The sequence below is a fragment of the Echeneis naucrates genome, chromosome 8 (assembly GCF_900963305.1).
Source record: "Echeneis naucrates chromosome 8, fEcheNa1.1, whole genome shotgun sequence".
Lineage (NCBI taxonomy): Eukaryota > Metazoa > Chordata > Actinopteri > Carangiformes > Echeneidae > Echeneis > Echeneis naucrates.
Window position 1 is genome coordinate 20,120,661 of NC_042518.1, and position 9,957 is coordinate 20,130,617.

The following is a 9,957-nucleotide window of genomic DNA, read 5'->3' on the forward strand; positions in this document are numbered from 1 at the left end:
TATACAATGTAAATAAATCAAATCACAATCAAATCAGATTTATTTGTATAGCGCCAAATTCAAACAAGGTTACATCAAGGCACTTTACATATAGAGCAGGTCTAGACCAAACTCTTTATAAAATTATTTAAAGACAACAGATACCCCAATGAGCAAGCACTTGGTGACAGCGGCAAGGAAAAACTTCCTTTAAGTGGCAGAAACCTCAGGCAGAACCAAGCTCGGGGGGGGCATCTTCCTCGACCGGTTGGGTTGAGAGTAGTAGAAAGAAAGAGAGAGAGAGAGAGGGAGCAAAAGAGAGACAGAGTGAGAGAGGCACGGGGGGTAGTGTAGGTGAGAATGAGAGCAGGAGGGGGGGATATTCAAACAGGTGTAGGCAGGAACATGATGCTGCATGAAGTTCATGGAGATGATGCTGTAGTACAGAATTCATGAAGATATGGGCGCAGCAGCCGTTGCAGGAACATGGGATGGTGATGAGTCACCACCTGCAGGATGAGGACAGGGAGAGACAGAGACTTCGGGAAAACATGGTTAGTGAATGCGGTACTGAAAGATCTGCCTCCAGATTTACTCTTGGAGACTCCAGGAACCACAAGTAAACCTCCATCTAGAGAGCGGAGTGGCCTGCTAGGACAGTAAGGAACTATGAGCTCTCTGAGATATGATGGAGTTTGGCCATTGAGAGCTTTATATGTTAACAGAAAGATTTTAAATTCTACTCTGTATTTTACTGGCAGTGAAGTGGCCAATGAAGAGCAGCTAACACAGGAGAGATGTGATCTTTTCCTAGTTCCTGTAAATATTCATGCAGCAGCATTCTAAATCAATTGAAGGCCTTTCAGAGATTTGTTTGGACATCCAGATAGTAATGAGTTACAGTAGTCCAGCCTAGAAGTTACAAATGCATGGACTAGTTTTTCTGCATCATCCTGAGAAAGGATGTTTCTGATTTCCCTAATGTTTCTCAGATGGAAGAAAGCTGCCCGACTAACTTGTTTTATATGAGGGTCCTGGTCAAAGGTTACTCCGAGGTTACTCCGAGGTTACTCCAAGGTTTCTTACAGTGGAGCAGGAAGCCAAAGTAATGCTGTCCAGACTGATGAGATGATTAGATAGTATTTTTCTGAGGTGATTAGGACCGAGTACAATAACTTCAGTTTTGTCAGAGTTGAGAAGTAAAGAATTTTGGGTCATCCAGATTTTTATGTCTTCAAGACATGTCTGCAGTTTAACTATCTGGCTGACGTCATTTAGCTTCATTGATAAGTACAGCTAAGTGTCATCTGCATAATAGTGACAGTTGATGCTGTGTTTCCTGATAATGTTGCCTTGAGGAAGCAGATGAAGTGTAAAGAGGATTGGTCCAAGTACCGAACCCTGTGGGACTCCATAACTGACTGCAGTGCATGAGGAGGAGCTGTTGTTAACATGAGCAAACTGATGTCTATCTGATAAGTAGGATTTGAACCACCTTAGTGCAGTTCCTTTAATTCCAATTCCATGTTCCAGTCTCTGCAGTAAAATATTATGATCTATGGTGTCAAATGCAGCACTGAGATCTAAGAAGAGAAGTATGGAGGCTGATCCATTGTCTGAAGCCATTAGAATGTCATTGGAGACTTTAACCAGCACTGTTTCTGTGCTATGATGGGCTCTAAATCCTGACTGGAACTGTTCAAACAAACCGTTCCCATCCAGGTGGTCGTAAAATTGTCTTGCTATGGCTTCCTCAATGATTTTATAAAATAAATGGAAGGTTCGATATGGGTCTATACTTTGCCAAAACATCTGGCTCAAGATTTGGCTTTTTAAGCTGGGGTTTGATGACTGCGGTCTTAAGAGTCTGAGGTGCATAACCCTGCAGAAGCTAGCTCTGAGAGATTCAGAGGTGAGAATGACTCCAGATGTAAAAGAGGTGTTGCAGTAGATTCAAGAGTTTCTGTATTCAGTAGTAGATTATTGTCTAATGTAGGTAAGAGCTGATGAATTTTTCTCTGATCGTGAGAATTTTATCTGTACATCTTCAATAATTTTTAAAAACAAGAACTGGATGCATTTGAATTTATTTTGGATTTTCTCTAATCCACACAAAGTCAGATATTTACATACAGCCCCACTAATATTTGGTTAAATGTCCCTTAGCAAGTTCCACTTTGACCAGACACTTTTTGTACACTTTGCTTCTGGCATAAACCTAAATTTGACCACTCTTCTTTGCAGAATTGGTAGAGTTAATTTAAATTGCTTGGGTTGGCACGGACCTGGTTTTTAAGCATTCTCCACAAATGCACAATAGGGTTGAGGCCAAGGCATGGAAAGCAAATTCAGATGCTTAATGTTAGCCTGCTTATCTGTTCCAAAACCAGTTTTTATATGTTTGGGATTGTTTTCTTGTTAGAACACCCAATGGTGTCATCTAGCTGTTGATTTGAGGTGAATTTAAAGAATTTAGAGGTAGTCCTCCTTCATTATTCCATTTACTTTGTGCAGTGCACCAATACCACTGGCAGGAAAATAGCCCCAGAGAGTGATGCTACCACCACCATGCTTGACAGTTGTTATAGTGTTAGCTCAATCTATGTTTTCCCTGACCATACAACTTTTCTCCAGAAGGCATTTGGTTTATCCATGTCGGCAGCTGCAAATTTCAGTTGACAATTTCGGAGGTGGGGCTTCTAGCTTGGTCTGCACCCTCTCAGTCCATGACGATGTAAAGCTTTCTTTACTGTGGACAGTGACACTGGTGTTGCAGCAGTTTCCAGTTTATGGCGGGCTTGAGTCTTAGTGGTTCCTGGGTTGTTCCTGAACATCCTAACCAACTTCCTTTCATCTGAGGGCGATAGTTCTGGTCTTCTTCCAGACCTTGGAAAAGGTCTGGCAACGCATCCAAATAACTTCTACTTCTACTTACATGCAATTATTTGAACTGAAAAACTACCAGCTGCAGTCAATCATGAGTAAAGAGAAGTTAATATGGCTTGGCCTTGTCAAGTTAAGACGTTGTACAACCTTCAGCACCACTTATTTGAAGGTTTAGGTGAATGTATATAATTGGCTCTAGATGTATAATTTTGACCCAGTCTGGGTTAGATAAAATCTGAAATAAATTCAAACTTGTGCACCAAATTCTTTGTTTTTAAAAATCATCACAGATGCGTATTGTAGCCCAAAATTAATATGACATCCATTCCTCTGATGAGTATATGTAAACACATACATATACATATATATAGCCTCCTACACTTTTGATGAGGGATGTCAAACTGAGCTTCTCCACCTTCTGCAAAGAACAGGTACCAAAGAAATGAATTGTGAAAAAAAAAAAAAAAAAAAAAAATTCATAACAGAGTAAGTTGGCAAAACTATCTGAGAAATCTTTTGGGTTAAACTGCGCACAATACTGACCTATTTAGGTGCTGCCCAGAATTCCAATTTGACATTTAACCCCATGCAAACTCTGCACAGAAAGGCCTCAGGCCCAGGACCTGAACCCACAACCTTCTTATTGTGAGGCAACAGTGGTAACTACTAGGCTGTTGTGCAATTAATTTTGGGTTCAGAAACAGTAGAGTGGATACCTTTTTGAAAGTGGTCCTCTGACTGCTAATGCCCACCATTCAATGAGTATCGTGAAAAGTAAGGGAGAGAGAGGGCACCCTTGTCTGATTACCATCTTTGTTAAGTGACACATATCCAGGACTCTCCAAAGGAAAATTTGTGAAGGGTAGCAAGGAGGAAGGAGCAGTTAACTTTGTTAAAGGCTTTTTCTGCATTGAGCAGCACAATAGTTGCTTTTGTGATGCAGCGCTGTGACATGCTGATCACATTTTGAATCATTATGACATTGTTAGTAAAATATCAACTTTTAATGAAACGTCTCTGATAATTGCATTATTGACAAAGTTACTGTCTCAAACTGAGAAGCAAGTGCCTTAGAGATAATTTTAATGTTTGGATTGTTTAGTGACAGCTGGCAGTAGCTGGAGAGAAGTGCGGGATCTTCATCCGTTTCTAAAATAATTTGATTGCAGCTGTATTCATGTTGGCTCTTATACAACCATTGCTTTTAATCTCCCTCACTGACCTCAAGAAAAAGGGACATAAGCATTGACCAAAAATATTTTATAAATTAAGTATGGAAGCCATCTGGACCTGGTGCCTTGCCTGCTGGTATATTGTCTAGTACGCTTTGTCATTCATTCAGTCAGCAATGCATCTCAGATGAGGTAATTTTAAGTTATTGTGAAAAGCCAGAATATCTACCAGGTTTAGCCTGTCTGCTACTGAATATAAATCTTGGCAATAGGTATAGAACAGTAGTGTAGGAGCCAAAATGTAATATTAGTTCATTTAATATTTGGATAATTAAAACACAATATTTTATAGATACAGTTCATAGATGAAAAGAGTGGTTTGAATTTGTTAAAAATTAAAGGACTATTTACAGTATTTGCAGAACGATATATTTCATCATTTAAAAGCTTGCACTTAAAATATGTGCATGGATAATTTGAAATGTGTTAAAAAAATCATTCTGTATTGCATTTATAATATTTGGGAGTCGATTGATACATAGAATTGGTATCAACTTAAAAAGAAATGTACAGCAGTGAAAAGGTCACACTCTATACTGCGAGATGTCAGTTATACCAATGTATTACCATAGAGGGAATGGTGGGGATAAACTGCTGAGAGGATACCTCAGGATCCTATCTATTTGGTCAATCTGTGCATAGGTGGATCACACATATTCATTCATTCTACCTCTACTGCTGATTTCTGGGTCGCACGGGTTGCTGGAGCCAAAGCCAGCTCACATTAGGCAAGGGTAGGATACACCCTGGACAGGTCGCAAGAGAGAGACAGAGACGAACAAACACTCACACTCAGACCTACAGATAATTTAGAGTTACCAATTAACCAAAACATGATGTCTTTGGACAGTGGGAGGAAACCCACATAGGCATGGGGAGAACATGCAAACTCCACACAGAAAGGCCCCAGGCCAGGCACCGAGCCCGTGACCTTCTCATTGTGGGGTGACAGCGCTAACCAGTATTCGCTATATCAGCTGTATTCATTTCATATTATATTACTTACTTACTATATATAATATTTATAAAGTAAAGCAACAGGTTATTTTTTTTATCAAATTAACCAGATAGATAACTAGTTATGCAAGACGATAATTGAAGATAAGTCCCAGGAAAAGCTTTATTGCCCATACCCAAGTGTTACTTTTTGTTATGGAAAGCAAGTAGTGGCATTTTTTGGTGATGTCGTTCTGTACCTGCTGCCAAAATGCTGTTTCAGCTATCTAGCAGCATGAACTGTACCCTCAGGCACATAATTTTGTCATGAAGATTTTGATTCCCTCTCTGACTATAGTCAACGAAAGTCGCAGTTCTGTGACCTCGAGTTGACTGCACACTAATGTATGCTGAGATATGATTAACCTATTTCTTCATATTTGTCTTTGTTCAATAATAATAATAATCCACCTTTTTATAATTGATTGTTGAAGGGGTGGCATTGTGAAAGGGTGTACAGAGAGGGACACAGCAGAGCTCAGCCATGAAATAAAATGTTAGTGACTTTATGTTTTATCCAGGCTAAATGACATTAGTTAAGAGCCCTGTAATGTTCCATAAATGTGGTGAATCCATCTGATTGATTCTCCAAACCATATGTCAGCACCTACAGTACAAACTAGAATAGTATTTTAAATGGAGGCTAAATGGAATCATTCTATCATGCTCCTCAGCTCTAGCCTGTCTCTCTCTGAACATCAGCATTATTAATTGTGTCTTAAATTAAACAGACAATGTTAGAATCAGCTCCATTCCTCCTTGTCAGGTAAAATCCATAATCAGCAATGGGATTTCAGTATAGCTCTTGTCGACTACTCTTGTCCTCATTTCCTTTGGCAGTGATCGATTTTTTTTTTTCCCCCTGGAAATGGCTTTGTTGGATTTGATTTTCTCTCTACGGAAGATGTAGCTTCTGGAGCAGAATGCTGACAAGTTTTGCCTCCAGGGAATGTTGATTGTTGCTGATTTCTTTTTCTTGATCTCAAAGTAATGCAGTTTTCTTCACTTAGCTGACTGTTCTGTTGTGTCTATTTAGTTGTCAGACATAGTCCTGTATCTTCACTGCAAAAACAGAGAGGATGGCTTCTGTACACCCCAATAGTTGTATTTAGCTGAAATAAGCTCAATGTCTTTCATGCAGTGAAGGCTAATTAAGTGTGTAAGTAGGTGTTTGTTTAAAATAAAAGTCTGAACCTACACAATATTTTGAAAGATTCTGTGCTATTGAGATGTTTCTCCATTAGTGGTACACTAAGTACACCAGTGATACAAACTAAAAATGGGGCAACAAAACAAAAACAAACATGGCAGATATGGCATCAAGGATGTCAGTTGAAGGACAGTAAAGTATTGAACCTTATTAAATTCTTTATTTAAGTATGGCGGTACATGTCACAAAGGTAAAGGCCATCCAATTTTTAAATTTTAAGTAAATAAGCATACAAAATAGTAAAAATAATAATAATTTAAAAATACATAGAATAAAAAAAGAAAGAAAAAGAGATAAACCATGAAGAACTTTGTACTGTTTGGGAGAGAAAGTGTGCACATACATGCCCATAATGTCCTTACAGGAGAGAAGTGACCAATAGAGGGGAGGGTGTAGGTAGTCTCCAGCATGTTCTCAGTACATAGCAGGGGAGGGGTGGGTGGGGGGAGTGGAGAGCGAGATCAGGATATTAATGGGATGATGTCTGTGTCAGTCTTCTAATACCTCCACAAACTTTGGAGGTAAAGGTTTCACATATTCAACCCATTTTGTCCAGAATTTAACAAATACATTTTTCTGAAGACGGACACAGAATGTAATCTTTTCCATGATGTAGATATCATTCACTATGTTTATCCACTCCTGTACTGTGGGGGACTCAGGGAGCAGCCATCGCCTTGTGAGCGCTTTTTTAGGAGCAGTTATCGAAACACCAAATACATGTTCATCTGACCGTCTCACCAGAAAGTTGGCTTTTCCTAGATATAGCATAAAAAACTCAAAAGTCAGCTCAGGATTGAGTATGTCTTTCAGTACTTTGTGAATCTCTATACAACAGGGTTGTATCCGTGGGCATTCCCAGAAGACATGCCAGTGGTTAGCTCCATGAAGCCCATATCGTCTCCAACATTTGGTATTACTCTCTCCAGTTTATGCTTTCTATTTTGGTGTACTGAAAAATTGTACCAGACATTTCCACCCGAACTCCCACCATATGTAAGAATTTGTGCACTTCCACTGGAATTTACATTTTTGAGCCATTCTTCACTTGTAATTGAATCTCTTTAATATATTCAGTAGAGTGGGCTTTTCTTTGTCCTAAGGCCTTTATACAATCTGCAGCTAAGCACCAATAAATATCTTCAATATGGGGTCGTTTAAGTCTGTTTTGTTTTAAATATTATGTTCACCATGGTTACTTATTTGAAGATGCCTATAAAAATCAGATTGTTCAAGGCAGTATTCTTTCCTTAAATTTTCAAAACCCTTTAATTGTCCCTTTTTTGTTAAGGAGTAGAATGTTGTTATTCCTTTTGAAACCCAGAATTTTAATTTGTGGTCCTTTGTGTTAGGCTTAAAGTCGGGATCATAAGCACACCATTGGATTATTTGTAATTTATGGTCCAGTTTATACTCTTCTTTCATCATGGTCCACATTCTCATTTGAGCTTTGATCCATGGGTTCTGCAGGCAATCAATGAATTTTCTCAAATTCTCAAAAAAAAAAAAAAAAAAATCAAAAAAGGAGCCATTCCTCCTTCCTCCCTTGAGAGCTGTTGGATTTTAAATTTCACTCAAGGTTTTTTCCCGTCAGATGAATCTAGAAATAATCTTATTAAATTCAGAAAGCTGTTGTAATGACATTTCTACAGGGAGTGCTTAGAATAAATATAGGTATCGTGGAAGGATGTTCAAATCAAATCAAATCAAATCAGATTTATTTGTATAGCGCCAAATCATAACAAAGTTACATCAAGGCACTTTACATATAGAGCAGGTCTAGACCAAACTCTTTATAAATTGATTTAAAGAGACCCAACAGATCCCCCGATGAGCAAGCACTTGGCAACAGTGGCAAGGAAAAACTTCCTTTAAGAGGCAGAAACCTCAAGCAGAACCAGGCTCAGGAGGGGCGGCCATCTGCCTCGACCATCCTTACCAAGTCTATTCTGTGGCTTAGACCAAGAAAAGAGATGGAATTCCATCTGTATATGTTGTCTTTAATTTTTGTTAATAGAGGACCATAATTTGTCTTTTGGTAAATATATCCCAAGGTATTTCAAAGTGCACTGGTCCCATTTAAGTTGAAATTTCTCTCTGAGGTGTTTTGAGGCTGTATGATTGAGGGTCAAAATGTGCGTTTTTGTATATTCAACTTGTATCCTAGCTACCGAATGTTTCTAAAAGGTTCATTAATTAAAAAAATTAATTAGGGGGGTCACTTAAATAAATCAGCACGTCATCAGCATACAGAGCCAGTTTCTGGTCTTCATTATTTATACGGATACCTTTGATGTTTTTGGACTGCCTTGTCCACTGTGCGAGGGGTTCAATATAGAGTGCAAAGACGAGTGGTGAGGCTGGGCAGCCCTGTCTAGTACCACGTTCTAATGTAATGGCGTCTGAAAGGTTTATTTTTTATTTTTTAAGATCATCTGTATGCTGACAGTTTACTGTACAGCATACAGATGATCTTGACGAAACCCCTATGCATCCCAAATTTTTCTCAGACTCTGTATAGGAAAGGCCAACTCACTGACTCGAAGGCCTTCTAAGCATCTAGGATAATTAAGAAGGTTTAAATTTTGTTCTGTTGGATATGGTTTAGGATGTGTAGTGATCGTCTGATAGTGTCATGAGTCTGTATTTGTGGAATGAATCTGGTCTGGCCATTATGTATTAACTGGGGAGAATCTTTTCTAATCGTCTGCCAAGGATAGCTGTGTATAATTTATAGTCGACATTTAGCACCGATATTGGTCTGTATGACCCACATTCTAATTTATCCTTTAGGATTACAGAGATCACTGCTTCATTCCATGATGGAGGCATTTTAGCCTTCATCACTTATGTGTTGCAGGCACGCAGAAGGCTTGGCATCAGCAAGTGGGGTTGTGTATATAGAAACTTGTAGTATTTCATCTTGTTTGTACTAAATAGTTTTGGAATCCGGGTCTCTTATTTTATATATTATACTGTCTGTTTGCTGTTTTTGTAGCTTCCTTGCCAGAAGTTTGGTTGATTTTTGAACCTGATTCATAGTATTTCTCTCTTGCAAATATAATTTTTTTCTCAATTTCTTGTGAGTAGAGCATTTATTTTGTCTCTAATTTTCTTAATTTTTTTCATCACAGTCAATTTCTGTTCTCTTTTATGTTGTATCTCAAGGTCTTTTAATTCTTTATTGAGGTTTTTTTAGTTTTTAGTAGTTTTTCCTTTTTATGTGTTAAATAATACTTTTTGTGAAATCAAAATTGCCACGCTTCTTCTATGCCCTGATTAATAAGATGAATGATATACCCTTGAGAATGACATTCTTTGAAGTTTCTCATGTTCTGATGATTGTTTGCCTAACAAGTCGTGTTAACTAACAAGTCCCGACTCTTATTTAGTCAAAATTATATTTTAGGACTAATCGTAGTTATATAAAACTGTCAGGGATTGAGTTTTCTGTTTGTGTTGTTCACATCCTGTTTTATTTTGAAAGTCGTGTCTCCCTCCCGTGTGATTGCCTTCCCTGCCCTAATGTGTTTCACCTGTGTCTTGTTTAGTCACTGTGTATTTAAGTCCTGTTTTCGTTCTAGTCTTTGTTGGATTCTCGTCGTTGTCTATACCTTGTCTTTTTCATCCTTGTTCACAGCCTCATTTGAGCTT